General features: G+C 51.9%; 1 protein-coding gene across 1 annotated transcript in view; it reads right to left on the reverse strand.

Moving 5' to 3' along the window:
- Nucleotides 1-18066, reverse strand: part of NTSR2 (neurotensin receptor 2) — a 163183-nt gene that overhangs the window by 101738 nt on the left and 43379 nt on the right.

Here is an 18066-nt window from a genome sequence, read left to right on the forward strand (position 1 = left end):
TTGAAACATGGGTAATCATATCTCATTCATTCATTCATGCATTTATTCATACCCTTTGAATTAAACCACTGTGCCTTCTCACTCAGATGTGGCCTCTATTCATACTGAATAGAATAGAATCATTATAGGAATAATAAACATGATGTTATATACAATTTACTCTATCAGCGTTATATTAAGCTATAAATGAATTTATTTGCACATATATTGACTGCAATTACATTAAAAGGACTCTGGAATAATATCTATTGTACACCTGGAGGGGGCTACCGGGGAAGATCAACAAGTCACTCCACCCTGATCAGGGGTTATGAAATATCGACTTAAATCAGGGAATTAATTATTTTTACTTGGGTCGAAAGAAATCTTATTTATTGCCATTCTCATTTGTAATTAATCAGCAGCTTATTCAAAGCTTAACTTGGCGTCAATCATACGCATGGTTTAATTAGTGTCACATTCCTTTGTACAATCATCATTATTCCTCCAGCTATTCCTCCTTAGTATACTTTTTGTGATGTGTCAGTTCAGGATGTACAGCGACCACTTTAATAGATGTCACCTTTCCCCAAATTTAAGGGGGCTACATGCACAGGGTGGTCCCAGTTGAGTGGACACAATGGTGCAGACACGAGGAAGGTTGAATTTGTATGCTGAGATGGTAAGGGATCCATAACTGAGCTCTTGAATTATTAGATACTTAGCCGTAGTCCAAGTTTTCAGGTATCCTGCATTTTAAAGGGTCAGCGCAAATAGACAAGCTATTTTCAGATTAAGGATACCCTAAGCTAATTATCAGGCTTCCACCAGGGTCCGCAGAAGCTGAATAGAGATGGAACTCCAAAGTGCAGTTAGACAAAAGCCCACAAGAGGGCGAAAGCACCAGAAAGAGCAGTCATCAAGCCTAAAGCGGGCTTTACACGCTGCGACATCGCTACGGCAGCGTCACACGCAATTACCTGTTCACTGACATTGCTGTGGCCGCCGAACAATCTCTCCTTTAAGGGGGAGGTTCGTTCAGCGTCACAGCGGCGTCACTAAGCAGCCGCCCAATAGAAGCGGAGGGGCGGAGATGAGCGGCTAGAACATCCCACCCACCTCCTTCATTCCTCTTTGCCGGCGGCCACAGGTACGATGTTGTTCCTCGTTCCTGCGGTGTCACACATAGCGATGTGTGCTGCCGCAGGAATGACAAACAACCTGTGTTCCAAACGAGGAACGATTTTTTAAAAATGAACAACGTGTACACGACGAATGATTTGACACCTTTTTGCTATCGTTACTGATCGCAAAAAGGTGTCACACACAACGACATCACTAACGAGGCCGGTGTGCGTCACCAACACCGTGATCCCGACGATATCTCGTTACCGATATCGTTGTATGTAAATGGGCCTTTAGTCTAAACTGGGTTGTTACGTCAATACAGGGAGGAACGAGGAAGCCGTAAACATGTGGAAGCAAAAAGGGTCAGGAGCCAAGAAGTCACGTCAAAATCCAAACAGGGCTAACTCGCAAGATCCAGTTGCGCACGCTGCAGAGCAGGAAATATTACTGGCGGTGTTCCAGAGGAATCCACACCATGATAAAGCGGTGTGAGCCCTGGAACGAGGCACAACCAAGCAGACCCATCCCACCCGATTTAACCCTGTCAGCATCCAGCTATAGTCCTGACACTAATCTTCTCTGCGCAGACTTCATTTGCCATATAGCGGCCACCAGAGGAAAAATTAAGTATTTAATGGTTCACAATCAGATGAATAGGCAAATACTGTATACAGTACAAGTTTAGTCTTTAAATGCTAAAAGGATCTCCCCTATGTAACAGCCAACAGGCACCACCTCCACCTATAGAGGAAAATAGCATTCTGGTTAGAAGGGTAGGTTTTCCAAAGACTTTGTTCAACTACCAGCCATCCACTTCTTTCATATAGAAGTGTTTCTAAAGCCAGCTTTACACCTTACAATTAGGTGTGCGATCTCGTATGCGATGTGACACGCCCAGGTCGCATATGCGATTGAATGAGATTGCACATAGGTCGTTCATTTGCTGTCACACGTGCGTTAGTAGTCTATGTTAAATTGATCAATTTTATGTGCGATCCTTTAGATCATGTGTTCCGTGACGTATGCATTGGGCACCTTTTTTTTTTTTTTATTTATTGACTTGCCAAGCGTGTGTGTAATGTGTAGAGATGCGTTTTTACTATGTCATCTGCCATTCAGCTCTGCTACATGGCCGCTGACAGCAGACACAGACAGCCATGTAGCAGCGGTGAATGGTAGTTCACAGCAGACACAGACAGAGCCGCACTGTCAGAATGAACTCGGGTGAACCTCACCCGACTTCATTGTCATGCTGCGGCTCTGTCTGTGTCGCGTCCCGATTAGCGGTCACCAGTGAAGGACTCACCAGTGACCGCTAATCTCCTGAGGAACTGAATTGAGCAGCCCTCTCTCATACTCACCGATCCCCGATCCCCGGCGCTGCACGGCATTCACACTGCTGCGGCGGCTTTTACTATTTTGAAAAAGCCGGCCGCCCATTAAACAATCTCGTATTCCCTGCTTTCCCCGCCCACCGGCGCCTATTATTGGTTACAGTGAGACACGCCCCCACGCTGAGTGACAGGTGTCACACTGCACCCAATCACAGCAGCCGGTGGGCGTGTCTATACTGTGTAGTGAAATAAATAATTAAATAATTAAAAAAAACGGCGTGCGGTCCCCCCCAATTTTAAAACCAGCCAGATAAAGCCATACGGCTGAAGGCTGGTATTCTCAGGATGAGGAGCTCCACGTTATGGGGAGCCCCCCAGCCTAACAATATCAGCCAACAGCCGCCCAGAATTGCCGCATATGTGACGCCCTGGGCAAGCCAGGGGTCACGGGTCACAACACCACCACACCCCACACTCCAGGTAGGCACATCACAGCTAAACTACAAATCCTTGTTGCCTTCCTCCAGAGGCTGATGATCCACACCATGGGGTGGGCCAGGCGGTTGGCTCCGCCCACCGAGGAGGTCACAGCTCTGGAGGCGGGAGAAACCAGGCAGTCCAGTGAGGGACATGAAAGAGTGAACAACGGAGATTAGCCCAGGCAGGGCAAGAGTGAAGTTGAGTTAAGTAGAGGAGTTAAGAAAGTGAAAGTGAAAGTAGAGAAGTGGAAAAAGGAGGAAAGCAAGTGAAGTGACAGAAGAGAAAGAAAGCCTGAAGGGTCCAGCTTTGTGTAGGGCCAGATCAGCAAGGTCAGCGACGGCGGTGACTGTCTGGAGGGGGACCGTTTGGAAGTTCCTGGAAGGACCCCGTTGGCTGTGTGCCCGGTGGTCTGGAGCAGTGTTCCGAAGGACAGTCAGCACCAGGGCAGGGGCCTCTCGGACCCCGGCAAGGCTAGGAGTCGCCAAATTTGCCGAATCCGTCAGTGACGGGGACGCAGATCCCCCAACAACCAAGTCCCGATTGAAGGCAACAGCCCAACCTGAAGCAGAGAGACACCACCACGGCACCAGTTTCTCAGGGCCAACGCCTGCGGGCAAAGTGTAGAGCTCCTCCGGCCCAGATTGCAGTCGGGGAGCGGGTAACCGGAGGGAATCCACCGCTACCACAAGTCAAACATAGGTGCAAGGAAGAGGGACATCACCGTCACCTACCGGGAGTGCAGGTGCAGCCGTCTGTGGGACCGTCCTACCAGCCGTTTGGTTTACCGTACAAACTGTGTCCACGTCTCAGGCTGAGTGAGTACCACAGTGCCGCAAGGCACAGCGCTGCCCCCCGCGTCCCTGCGCCCACCAAGCCCTGCATCACACATCTCATCACCGGGCCCCGGGATAACCAACCCCTACCCATGGAGGGGCAACACAACACCTGGCTGCTCCGCATCACCATCCCCGGGAGCCCCGTATAGAGCAGCGGTGGTGAAATCACCACAACCGTGGGTGGCGTCACGGACAATAATCGGCCCCACACCCAACAAACCCCTTTCACTCACGGGCGAGGAGTGCCGCTCGAGAAACCCCCGGGATCCGGCCTACGGCTCGAGCCACCACTGAGCAGCGGCCGCCGGACCCGAGCAGAAGGGGGTGAGCGCGGTGTGCTGACACCCTCCTCTCCGCCCGCGACAACTTGGCGTCACGAACAGGATCTTACCGCTCTGCCGTCTGGTAGAGGTGCGCCTTGTTACCGCCGGAGGTATCCGGCAGGAAAATTTCAGAAGCCGCCATCTTTGGCGCGAAAAGTTCCCGCTCGAGCGTCTTCTCGAGCAGTAGAGGCGCGAAGGCCAAAACCCCGCCCCGAGAGAGGAGGGGCCGGAAAGAGCTAAGGGGGACGCGATGGCGGCTGGACGCATGTAGCTGCGGCTATAAAAGCAGGGACGCCAGGACCCTGCGAATATACCGTTCCTGGAAGAAAGAGAGAAAGACACCATGTGGATGCCATCCCGAAACACCGTGGCCCCCGCACCGGGAACCGCAGCGTGGGTGGAAATCCGGACCGCGCAGCTCCATCTAAGGCTGCAGGTCAAAATGCAACTCCTCTTGGAGGAGTGGGAGACCGACATGGCGGACGTTATAGCCACCATTCGGAGACGCGAGGAGGAAGCGGAGGAAGGGAGGGTGAGTGACCCACGCCCCTATGTCCCGGAGGGACCGGTCGCTGCGGCTGAGGGACCCGGTCCAAGCCCTCTCCCCCCGTTGCCTCCCTCGCCACCCGTCTCGGGGGCTGTGACCCCGCCACTAGGCCCGCTACCACCGCAACCGGTAGCGATACCCAGCCCGTCCGCCCCAGCGGACCGACCTGTAGCCGGAGCCCGTAGCAAACCGGGGGTGTTGCCATGGAAGGCCCCGAAGATTGTGCCAGAGACAGTCCCCGAGCAGTTTCCCGAGCCGGAGCTGATGGCCCGCTCCGAGCCGAAGGCCCAGCAGCGGAAAGCCCCTATGCCCATCCCCCACACCTCGGCTGAGGTGGCGCCGGGTTGTTGCTGCATGGCAGCGCCCAAGGCCACGACACCGCGGGATACGCCGCCCACCTTCCTGACAGTGGGTAACGTTCTGGATGTCCCGCGGGGCCCGACCCGTGCGCCGGCGCCGGCAGCGGCGCCATATTGGGATAGGGAGCCGACCAAGCTGGGCCTGGAGATCGCGGAGAGGGAGAGAAGGACGGCCGAGCTGGTGGCCCGAGCCATTCGGGAGAAAGAAAATCTGCGGCAAGCGACCTTCCGTGTCCGGGGCCCGTTGTATGAAGGGCAGGTGAGGCGGTTTGATGTCCGCCGGGGCTACGGGTTTATATATGAACCGGGCCTGGAGGCCGAAGTGTTTGTGGCCCGGCGGGATGTGAATGCCCACCTGCCCGAGGAGCACCCTGGCCGTAACCTCATGCCGGGAGACATGGTGCGGTATACCCGACACTGCGGAGAGAGGGGGTGGTTTGCCCTGGATGTGAAGCTCAGGGGCAGCAATGAGAGCAGGGTGAGCTCTGCACCCCCTCCCTCGGATGAAGCAGCAGAAGGACCAGAGTAGGGCAGCAGAGCACCGTTGTCCAGTCCCCGTTGGGACCACCAGTTTGTTTGTTTAAAAGTGAAAATGATAAGAAAAATGATACCGAAGTTTAACCTGATTTGCCTTTGTGATTGAACCGGCTGGAGCCGGCACCGTTGTCCCCGTGGGGACCGTTTAAATTTTATTTGCATGGGAACTATCCATGGACAAGCCCGTGAACTTGCAGGGCACCACAAACGTTAAGTGGCTTGTAAATATGTTGGTTACCGTTACCGTTTCCGCAATGCCGCCTCCGGAGAGGCAGGTTGGAGGGAGGGCCCTGAGCAGAGCAGGCTAGGGCCCAGCCACCAAAGGAACCGGTGGCTACCCTCTGGAGGGAAGGACAGATCCCGCTCGGGTAACTTGTGCTGGACTGTGGGTCAAGGGGTGCTGCCTGGGCTTTAGGGGCAGCATCAGGGCCAGGTTGCTTGGGTGGGAGAGAGCGGAAACCGTGACCGTAAACCGTTGCAACGTTTAAGTAAATGTGCCTCCCGTCTTGGGAAGAGTTATTAAAAATGTTATTCATGTTTTCTTAACCTTGTTACCCCCTTTTACGGAAAAATAAAACCGGTGTAGGACGGCAGCCCGCGGACGGTCTGCATTTTGCTAAGGGGGAATGTGACGCCCTGGGCAAGCCAGGGGTCACGGGTCACAACACCACCACACCCCACACTCCAGGTAGGCACATCACAGCTAAACTACAAATCCTTGTTGCCTTCCTCCAGAGGCTGATGATCCACACCATGGGGTGGGCCAGGCGGTTGGCTCCGCCCACCGAGGAGGTCACAGCTCTGGAGGCGGGAGAAACCAGGCAGTCCAGTGAGGGACATGAAAGAGTGAACAACGGAGATTAGCCCAGGCAGGGCAAGAGTGAAGTTGAGTTAAGTAGAGGAGTTAAGAAAGTGAAAGTGAAAGTAGAGAAGTGGAAAAAGGAGGAAAGCAAGTGAAGTGACAGAAGAGAAAGAAAGCCTGAAGGGTCCAGCTTTGTGTAGGGCCAGATCAGCAAGGTCAGCGACGGCGGTGACTGTCTGGAGGGGGACCGTTTGGAAGTTCCAGAAAGGACCCCGTTGGCTGTGTGCCCGGTGGTCTGGAGCAGTGTTCCGAAGGACAGTCAGCACCAGGGCAGGGGCCTCTCGGACCCCGGCAAGGCTAGGAGTCGCCAAATTTGCCGAATCCGTCAGTGACGGGGACGCAGATCCCCCAACAACCAAGTCCCGATTGAAGGCAACAGCCCAACCTGAAGCAGAGAGACACCGCCACCGCCACGGCACCAGTTTCTCAGGGCCAGCGCCTGCGGGCAAAGTGTAGAGCTCCTCCGGCCCAGATTGCAGTCGGGGAGCGGGTAACCGGAGGGAATCCACCGCTACCACAAGTCAAACATAGGTGCAAGGAAGAGGGACATCACCGTCACCTACCGGGAGTGCAGGTGAAGCCGTCTGTGGGACCGTCCTACCAGCCGTTTGGTTTACCGTACAAACTGTGTCCACGTCTCAGGCTGAGTGAGTACCACAGTGCCGCAAGGCACAGCGCTGCCCCCCGCGTCCCTGCGCCCACCAAGCCCTGCATCACACATCTCATCACCGGGCCCCGGGATAACCAACCCCTACCCATGGAGGGGCAACACAACACCTGGCTGCTCCGCATCACCATCCCCGGGAGCCCCGTATAGAGCAGCAGTGGTGAAATCACCACAACCGTGGGTGGCGTCACGGACAATAATCATCCCCACACCCAACAAACCCCTTTCACTCACGGGCGAGGAGTGCAGCTCGAGAAACCCCCGGGATCCGGCCTACGGCTCGAGCCACCACTGAGCAGCGGCCACCGGACCCGAGCAGAAGGGGGTGAGCGCGGTGTGCTGACACCCCCCTCCCCGCCCGCGACACATACATTAGATGCGACAGTTCTGGGACTGTACCCGGCTCTTCCCGATTTGCCCTGGTGCGTTGGCAAATCGGGGTAATAAGGAGTTATTGGCAGCCCATAGCTGCCAATAAGTCCTAGATTAATCATGTCAGGCGTCTATGAGATACCTTCCATGATTAATCTGTAAATTACAGTAAATAAACACACACACCCGAAAAAATCCTTTATTAGAAATAAAAAACACAAACACATTCCCTGGTTCACCACTTTAATCAGCCCCAAAAAGCCCTCCATGTCCGGCGTACTCCAGGATGGTCCAGCGTCGCTTCCAGCGCTGCTGCATGGAGGTGACCGGAGCGGCTGCAGACACCGCCGCTCCGGTCACCTCCACACAGCAAATGAAGACAGCCGTGCGATCAGCTGAGCTGTCAGTGAGGTTACCCGCTGTCACTGGATCCAGCGGTGGATGCAGCGGTGGCCGCGGGTAACCTCAGTGACAGCTCAGCTGATCGCGCTACTCACCGCTGCTCCTCTTACCTCCACGCAGCAACTGAGGTGAGTAGCGCGATCAGCTGAGCTGTCACTGTGGTTACCCGTGGCCACCGCTGCATCCACCGCTGGATCCAGTGACAGCGGGTAACCTCACTGACAGCTCAGCTGATCGTGCGGCTGTCTTAATTTGCTGTGTGGAGGTGACCGGAGCGGCGGTGTCTGCTGCAGCTCCGGTCACCTCCATGCAGCAGCGCTGGAAGCGACGCTGGACCATCCTGGATTCCGCCGGACATGGAGGGCTTTTTGGGGCTGATTAAAGTTGTGAACCAGGGAATGTGTTTGTGTTTTTTATTTCTAATAAAGGATTTTTTCGGGTGTGTGTGTTTATTTACTGTAATTTACAGATTAATCATGGAAGGAATCTCGGGGAGACGCCTGACATGATTAATCTAGGACTTATTGGCAGCTATGGGCTGCCAATAACTCCTTATTACCCCGATTTGCCAACGCACCAGGGCAAATCGGGAAGAGCCGGGTACAGTCCCAGAACTGTCGCACCTAATGTATGCGGCAATTCTGGGCGGCTGCTGACTGATATTGTTAGACTGGGGGGCTCCCCATAACGTGGAGCTCCCCTTCCTGAGAATACCAGCCTGCAGCCGTATGGCTTTATCTGGCTGGTTTTAAAATTGGGGGGGACCGCACGCCGTTTTTTTTAATTATTTAATTATTTATTTCACTGCACAGTATAGACACGCCCACCGGCTGCTGTGATTGGGTGCAGTGTGACACCTGTCACTCAGCGTGGGGGCGTGTCTCACTGTAACCAATCATAGGTGCCTGTGGGCGGGTAAAGCAGGGAATACGAGATTGTTTAATGGGCGGCCGGCTTTTTCAAAACAGTAAAAGCCGCCGGAGCAGTGTGAATGCCGTGCAGAGCCGGGCCGGGGATCGGAGATCGGTGAGTATGAGAGAGGGGGTAAGAAGGATAGACTGACATGGACAGAGAGTGAGGGACAGAGATAGTGACGGACTGACAGAGATTAGTGAATGACAGACATTGTGAGGCGCTTCAGAACGCAGCTTTTCAGCTGCGCTCTGAAGCAGACCTTTTTTAAGCTGCGGTGCAGAGCGCACACCTGCGCACATAGCCTCAGACATCAAAATCGTATGAGGGATGTCACACGTTACAATTGACTAGGTTCATACAACAAAACGTCCAATGTATGAGGAATAAACGACGTGTATGCGATCACCGTATTTTCGTTCAATCTTGATCGCACGTAGGTTTCACACGCAAATACGTCACGAACGATGCAGGATGTGCGTCACTTACAACTTGACCCCGACGACGGATTGAAAGATTTATTGAAGCGTGTAAAGCAGGCATTACGTGAATTTTTAGGAGCTCAAAACTCTACTGCCTCTTAGCTTCCCGCTTCCCTGGATGAAGTGGTGTGATCCAGAAGAATTGACAGTTGAGGCCAACAGTACTGTTAAGTTGCCAGCCCAAAATGTATGCTTGAGTCTCAAATTCTTACAGCAGAGATTTAACTCTGCAGCATTGGAGGAGCTCAGGTGCTGGGTCCGGACAACCTCAGAGTATCACATCAATTCCTTAGCATTATTAGGGATCGACAAACCAGAACGGTAATGCTTGAGGTTCATACCGGACACGTAGTATCCAGTGCCAAACCCTAAACAACGATTTTTAACTATACGTCTGTCTTAAGGCCGCTTTACATGCTGCGACATCGCTAGCGATTGCATGTACTCCACGGTACATACACAGCCGGGGAGCGGACTCCCGTTGCTAAGGCACAGGCAGTCTACACAAACATAAAGAGGTGAAGGAGAAAGGCCAGGACCACCAACCCCGGTGGGGGACAAGACGCAGCTGGCTGCGGGCACCGACCACCATCAACTTTATTCATCAGAGACTTGAGTGTGTCAGTAATCATGAGTACAACAGTGCCATCCGGCTGTGTACCGCCCTGCACCGCCCAACCACTACACTCCCCTAGCGGGTCCCGGGGCCAACATCCCTGCCCACGGAGGGGTTAACATCCTGCTGCACTACCATCTCCCCCGGGTGCCCCGTAACTGCAGCGGTGGTGCCTACAATTTCACCACGTCCCGTGGGTGGCTTCACGAACTCAAACATGGCTCCGGCCATACACACCTACCTAACCACCCCCATCGAGATCGCCAGCAACCCCTTGCAGAGCGACGTGACCCCCGGGTCCGGAGGCACTCGAGCCACCCACCAAACAAGCCCGGATCCGAGCGGCTCGGCTGCAGCCGAGCACGGGGCGGTACACATCGACTCTTCTGCCGTCACAAACAGGATAGAATCCATTCACTTACCCAGTGAAGTGCGCCTTGAAGTAAAAGTCAGTGGTGATCCGTTGCGAAAGTCAGAGAATCCGCCATCTTTTGGCGCGAAGGTTCCCGCCAGAGTCTTCTGTCGAAAACGTAAGGGCCCCCCCCCAGAAAACGCGGCCTTGCAGAGAAAGCGAGCGGTCACGAAGTGAAGTTGTCCAGCTGAAAAAGGGAAGGCCGCGAAAAGACCAAGGGGGAGAAGTGGGAAGAGCTGATGTAACCTCGGCTGATAAGTGCAGGGACGACAGGACTCTGCAGCCGAGCGCGGGGCGGTACATGATCGTCGCTCATTGGTGTCACACGCTGCGATGTCGTTACCGGCGCCGGATGTGCGTCACTAACGACATGACCCCTACGATATATCGGTAGCGAAATCGCAGCGTTTTTAAGTACCCTTTACTGTTCGAGTTTGAATAGAAGTCTGCAGCTTTCTGCTTTATCTGCCCTGGTTGAACACACTGAGGGCAGAGAGGGAGCCGCTGGCTGTGAGAAGCAGTGATGTCAGTAAGGTCACTGGCGTTCACAGCTGACAGGTCTCACGGTAACTTCTGTGTGAGCTGCTAATTTTGACTGCAGGTGAACTCACTGCTGGACTGCTCTGCCGCCATGTCAAGCAGTCTGCCAGTCCGGCAATCCACGTGACTCAGCGGAATAGCTTTAGTATATCTGTCGGACTGCTGAATTGCCACACTGTGTGATATGGAGGCAGAGCAGTCCATCAGTGAGTTCACCTGCATTAACAGTTGGCGGCTCACACAGGGTACTGTGAGAACCACCAGCTGTGAACACTGGTGACCTCACTGATGTCATGACCTCTTAGAGTCAGCAGCTCCCACGTTGCTCCCAGTGTGTTTGGGAGGTCGCAGTGTGATGCCCTGGCCTATCAGGTCATCACAGGACATTGTGCAATCTGCCCTTCTGCATGGTGTCCATCTCCTCCTTGTTACGGGTCCCTGGCCTTTGGTGTTGCTAAGAACAAGCCGATCAAAAATCCTAGAAACACTCTGCACCACACCCACCAGACACACCAATGGGTAGCCTGAAGGGAATAGGGCCGCCCACTTGAGGGGGTTGGTTTGGGAGGGTCAGGAGTGTCAGGAGTAGTGAGTTGTGTGGTGACTCTCGAGAAGAGAGGTCACAAGTGAGTTGGAGGAGGTTAGGAGCTGGGATCCTCAGTTACTAGGTGGCAGACGTTGGTCTGGTCCTGGTAGGAGCTGGAACCCCGGTCGCAGGGGATCGTGTCAAGGGGCACGGAACTGCCAAGCAGGGCAGCCGGCGGCCTTGAGCAATCTCTGGGCAGGGGCCAAGGCAAGGTGGGGTACATGGACCCTAGGCCGGGAAGTAGCTTCAAGCGTCCTGGTAATTTACCCGACGAGGGCAAAGACTTCATGATTCGTCCTACACCCGCTCCAAAATCGGGGTACTAGCGCAATGAGGGGGATAGGACTTTCCCAATACACAGTCCAGAGAATCCCAAACGTGAACCCTGAGAGCAAGCTCACTCCGTTAGCTATACGGGTTAGCGGGACCTGACTAGTTCTATACTACAGGGGCCAACCAGTAAAGAAAGTGACAAGGAAAAGGTCACAGGCTAACAAGCAACACCATCGGGCACGTGATCCCAGCGTGCTCCCTCCCTGCTACAGCGATGCTAAGAATTCCGGTTTACAAGTTGTCGGTGTCAGCCTTATTGGACTGAGTAAGTACGCAGTGACCCTTTCCTCCCCAGCGGTGCTCCCCTCACACCATCACCGAGCCCCGGGGAACTTCCCCCTACCCACAGAGGGGTTAAACACCTGGCTGCCATTCCATTGCCACCAGGCGCTCCCAACAGCAGCGGTGGTATTCTACCTTACCACACACCGTGGGTGGCGTCACGAACTCTAACCACAAAATCCCCTGTAAATACCCCCTTTTATTTCGAGTGTCCACGCGATCCCTCCGGAGACCCCTCGAGCCACCGCGGATCCGAGCAGCAGCCCGGCTACTGGCGCTGGGGCGGTACAGCAGTGAGCGGTCATATTTTCTAATGTCACTGTTCACTGCAAGCTCTGGATGTAGCAGAAACGAGGATTGTCATGGGAGATCGTTGTGAATTAAGCTGAACCTAAGGGGGTGTTTTTCGGTTAATAAATGGATGAAAGAGGGTGTCTGTGGTTTTTTTTTTCAAATAAAGGATCTTTCTGTATTTATGTTTATTTCTTTTGACTTACAAGGTTAGTAATGGAGTGCCTCATAGACACCTCTTCATTTCTAACCAAGGGCTTGATGGCAGCTATGATTTTTAACATTCGGATTTGGGTTAGGCTGCCTAAGCACTTTTCTCAAAAATCGTCAAAGTTCGGTTACTGTTTGCAGTTGCACCAATGCTTGTCTTCTACCTTATTATGACTTTGCCAGCATAGTGGTGCTGTATGATGAGCGGGGGAAGGTGTTTGATGAGAGGAGGGGGTGGGGAGAGGTCAGAGGAACAGCGGACTGTTTTTTTTTTTTTTTTACTTAATGTGTGGGTGTTCCGGCAGCCAATCAGGGTGCAGAAACCATTCACAGCGTTCAGACACAAGGGCTTGTGTCATTGGCTGCCTAAGTCACATGTCCCTTTGCATATAAGAAGCAGACATGCAATGTTGGTGCCATTTTGAGACTGCTACAGATAGGGGACAGTGCTGCTGATGTATATAAATGTAGATAAATACAAATTCATAATAACTTTGTGCTACTAGCACCAATCGACATTTCAGCATCTAAATCCTGATTGCTAATTCTGTGGTCCTGCCAGTGACTTAAATTTCAGCATCTAAATGCTGATAGCTAAATCTGTGGTCCTGCATCCTGTCCCAAATCGACATTTCAGGATCTAAATCCTGATTGCCAATTATGTGGCCCTGCTACAAATAGACATTCCAGCATACTGTAGGTGGAGGAGGAGGAAGACAAGGAGGTTACTTTGCATTTCTACCTTAAACATTGATCAGTAAAGCCCCCGTTACACGCTACGATTTATCTGACGATATGTCTTCGGGGTCACGGTTTTCGTGACACACTTCTGTCGTCGTTAGCGACGTCGTTGCGTGGGACACCTACGAGCGACTCAGAATGATCTTAAAAATAGCGAAAATCGTTGATCGTTGACACGTCGTCCATTTTCAAAATATTGTTTGTCGTTTCGAACGTAGCAGACATATTGCTACGTTTAACAAACTACCAACGATGAACAACATCGTCAGTGCGTCCGTCTTCAGCTACGCGGGCGTGTCGTTACGAGCAATGCTCTTCGCCACCTCCGCTCTGATTGGTGGTACCAACTGCATTCTGATTTGGCAGGCATGGTTGATAAGGCGGACACAAATCGTAGGAGATTCTGACAGTATGGAAGTTGGGGCATGTAGAGGGCAAGGCAATCACACGCTAGCGATATCGTTGTGTGTAAAGTGGCCTTAAGAGGTGCATGAGTGAGAGATATAGGCATGGTGCTCTAAGAGCCCTGCCAAATTCAGGCAACACACAACAAGGAGACCCAGCTTGGAGTCTCCCCATTTCAAAAAATTAGACACACTATGTAGGATAGTAAAAGCTGACCTTGATGGTAAAATATTACAAAAGAATCTGGGTAAGATGTCAGAATGGGTAGATACTTGGCAAATGAGATTTAATGTTGATAAATGTAAAGTGATGCACCTAGGATGGAGTAACCCTATAGCTGCGTATACATTTAATGGCAGAAAACTCGAGACTACAGAACAAGAGAAGGGCTTGTGGGTTCTGGTTACAAATAAGCTGAGGAGTAGCACTCAAGGTCAGGCAGCAGCTGCTAAAGCAAACAAGATTTTAGGGTGTATAAAAAGAGAGATTAGATCCCGTGATACCAACGGATTGTTACCCTTCTATAAATCACTTGTAAGGCCACATCTGGAATATGGGATCCAGTTTTGGGCTCCAGATTTTAAAAATTATATTCAGAAGTAAAGGCCCCGTTACACGCAACGACGTATCTAACGATATATCGCCGGGGTCACGGATTCCGTGACGCACATCCAGCATCGTTAGCGACGTCGTTGCGTGTGACAACAAGGAACGACCGTTAACGATGGAAAATACTCACCTTATCGTCCGTCGTTGACACGTCGTTCCTTTTCAAAAAATCGTTGATTGTTGAGCATGCAGGTTGTTCGACGTTCCCGAGGCAGCACACATCGCTACGTGTGACATCTCAGGAACGACGAACTGCAGGTTACCTGCGGCCGCCGGCAATACGGAGGGAAAGAGGTGGGCGGGATGTTACGTCCCGCTCATCTCTGCCCCTCCGCTTCTATTGGGCTTAGTGACGCCGCGGTGACGCCGCACGAACAGCCCCATTAGAAATGAGGCAGTTTGCCGGCATCAGCGACGTCGCTAGGCAGGTAAGTCCGTGTGACGGCTCCTAACGATATTGTGCGCCACGGGCAGCGATTTGCCCGTGACACACAAACGACGGGGGCGGGTGCTTTCACCAGCAATATCGCTAGCGATATCGCTGAATGTAACACCCCCTTTAGAGTCAGTTCAAAGGCAGCAACTAGACTACTACAAGAAATGGAAGGCCTCCCATATGATGAGAGGTTGAAAAAGTTAGATATGTTTAGCTAAAAATGGCGATTCCGGCAACTAGATAGGAAATGGTTCTTTACAGTTAGAGCAGTCAGACTGTGGAATGCCCTACCACAAGAGGTAGTAATGGCAGATACTATAACAGCATTTTAAAAAAAGGCTGGATCATTTCCACAGTACACACAACATTGTCGGTTTAAATTACTTAATGACAAAATGTATAATTGGTGGAGGAAGGTTGAACTAGATGGACCGAGGGCTTTTTTCAACCTATGTAACTATGTAACTATGTACACCTGTCACTCATTCAGCTTTTACTTTTACCTTAATTTGAAAGCTGTAAATGCTGGCACAGATCCTGTCTCATGCATGGCCCATGCCTGACTGCTGTGGGTACTCTGGGGCAATTGATACTACTGTCCTGGTGTCTGGCCCTAATTTTGGGAAATGGGGATGGAAACTTAGTTGGGTTTCCTTGTTATGTGTTGCCTGTAGCTGTAGGGCTCCCAAACTGGCAGGCATGTGTCGAGGGCGGGGGCCGGCTTTCTCCGTCGCGGGGGCTGCTCGGGGAGATCGCGCTCAGATCCGGTGCCTTCTCCTCGGTGGCTCGAGCAGGCCGGACCCAGGGCTCGACCAGCGCTCCTCACCCACGAGTGAAAAGGGAGGGTAGTTGGATTTTTGGGGATGGATGGTGTGTTCGTGAAGCCACCCACGGGTTGTGGTGAAAGGTGGGCACTACCGCTGCTGGTGACGGGGTTCCCGGGAGCGATGGCAGGGAACAGCTAGGTGTTGGCCCCTCCGTGGGTAGGGGCTGTTGGTCCCGGGGCCCGGTAGGAGGTTGGTGTCCTCAGGATGGATTTTGGCAGGGTGCAGGGTTGCGGTGCAGCGCGGCGCGGTGCCGGATGGCACTGGTGTACTCACTCAGACACAAACGGACAGAGTCTCTGGTAAACCAAACGGCTGGATGGACGGGGCCCGCAGCCGGCTGCGGTGTTCTCCCTGGACGGGTTGATGGTGGCTGTCGTTCCCTGCACCTGTGTTTTGACTCCAATGCCTGGGCACCGAGAGTCCGCTCCCCGACGTATATGTGCCGGAGGAGCCCGTTTGTCCGCAGACGCTGGCCCTTTGGATCTCTGGCCCTTGGCGGTGGCACTTATCCGGAATGGTTGGGCTGTTGCCTTCAATCAGGACTTGGGTGGGAATGAACCCCTGAGGTCCAGACCGCAATCAGAGAATTTGACTAGAGATTGGCTTTAAGCCTAGTCGGGGTCTGAGTACTCTGCCTGGTGCTTGGCTACAATCTGCTCCCCGGTTCGGTACCGGCGGGCCACCGCCCGACCCCGGTCCTACGGTTCCGCTGACCTTCGCCAACTCCTGCAGACGGCCACCACCGTCTGCCGAACCTTGCTGGATGTGCTCGGGTTTCGACCCAGACACTAACAGTTTTCACTCCTCACTCACTACAGACCACAACTGGACTGACTATTTTGTTTCTCCCGCCTCCAGGCTGTGAACTGCTTGGTGGGCAGGGCCAACCGCCTGGCTCCGCCCCACCTGGTGTGGACATAAACCCTGGAGGGTGGCAACAAGGGTTTAATGTTTGACTGGTGTGCCCTGTCCAGGGAAGGGGGTGTCTGATGTTGTGTAGTGACCTGTGACCCCTGGGGACCGGGGTATCACACATGCACCTACCTTTCACTCATCTACCTCTACTAGTTACATACTGTAGTTGCATAGGTAGCAAAAAGACCTAGGTCCATGTAGTTCAATCTCTTACTATCCTTAAATGTGTCTACACAATAACAGCCTACAAAGCTAATATTGGCATCACCTGAATTTGGCTGAGCAGAAAAGCAGTTTGAGCTGTTGTATGAAGTATGAGGGCTCCCAGCCCATCAGGCCTATACCTGTCCCTCAACCACCTCAATATTTCTTATGTTAATATTCTTATGTTAATATTCTATGAAACTAATTGCTGTGCTACAACAGTATGGCTCTACTGTAAAACGGTTTGAGCTGTTTTGGCAGCTTTTGGCCCCCCCCTAAAGTTATTGACTATGCCATTGTTTTTGCCTTCAATTGAATTCAATGGGGGTATGGATATATTTGGTGAACTGTTTAGCGAACACAAATAAATTTGGCCAACACGGACTGAACCAAACCTTGGAAGGCTCGCTTATCGCTATTTATCAGTATCCGTAGCTATTACTATGCTAACACACCCTATTCATCTATTATAAATTTGCTTCCATCGCTATTATTTGCCGGACTCGCTGGACATACTGTGTGATCAGTTGGGAATTGTTAGTTTTGAGCCTATTTGGAGCTCAAGCAGTAATTAGAGATGTCCATCACCTCCTCCTGTAAAAAAGACCACCAGCTGCTGTGCAAGAGGGACAACCATAGAAGGACAGACTTTTTGGGCCGGCTTTATGACTGTGTTAAGTCACTGTCTGTTCATGAAATCACAGAGACAATGCCGGTATCTACGTACCTATGATCGGACGTTTCCTCTGTTGGAAGCAAAGTCTGTAATATTACATTGAGAATTGTCTTGGATTTAGAAGAAAAACTCTTCTACCCTAAAGATTGTCTCAGCATCTAAACATGAACCATCTGAGAAACCTAGAATTTTTTTTACCCAGCTTTTAAAAACTAGTATTATATGGCTTGTTTTAGGTTCTCAATGATAATATCCTTTAACAAATGAAGACAATGACACTTGTTGAATCCATTATAGATCTTCTATATCGCATATAACTAGGACGCATAAGGATATACAAATCATCTAATATATAAAGCTAAATGTATGTATGTGTGTATGTATGTGTGTATGTGTGTGTGTGTGTGTGTGTGTGTGTATGTCCGCTAAAGGAATCCGCACCGTCACATTTACAATCACGAAATTCTGCACAGATACCTCATCTGACTCAGGGAACGTCATAAACTATGTTTTGAGGGGAAAATTTAACCTCGCGCTATACAGTTATTAAACCTGTTTACTTTAAAGTCAATGGAGCTGGGAGTTACAGGTCATTAATAGGAGCTCAAATTGGTTGCTATAGGAAAGAAAGACATTCTTAGTATAAGAAGCTTATGTGTGAGGTAATATGATAGCGGTAGAGACAGACACACACAGAGACAGACACACACACACAGACACACAGAGACAGACACCACAGAGACAGAGAGACACACAGAGACAG

The sequence above is a fragment of the Anomaloglossus baeobatrachus genome, chromosome 3, assembly GCF_048569485.1.
Source record: "Anomaloglossus baeobatrachus isolate aAnoBae1 chromosome 3, aAnoBae1.hap1, whole genome shotgun sequence".
Lineage (NCBI taxonomy): Eukaryota > Metazoa > Chordata > Amphibia > Anura > Aromobatidae > Anomaloglossus > Anomaloglossus baeobatrachus.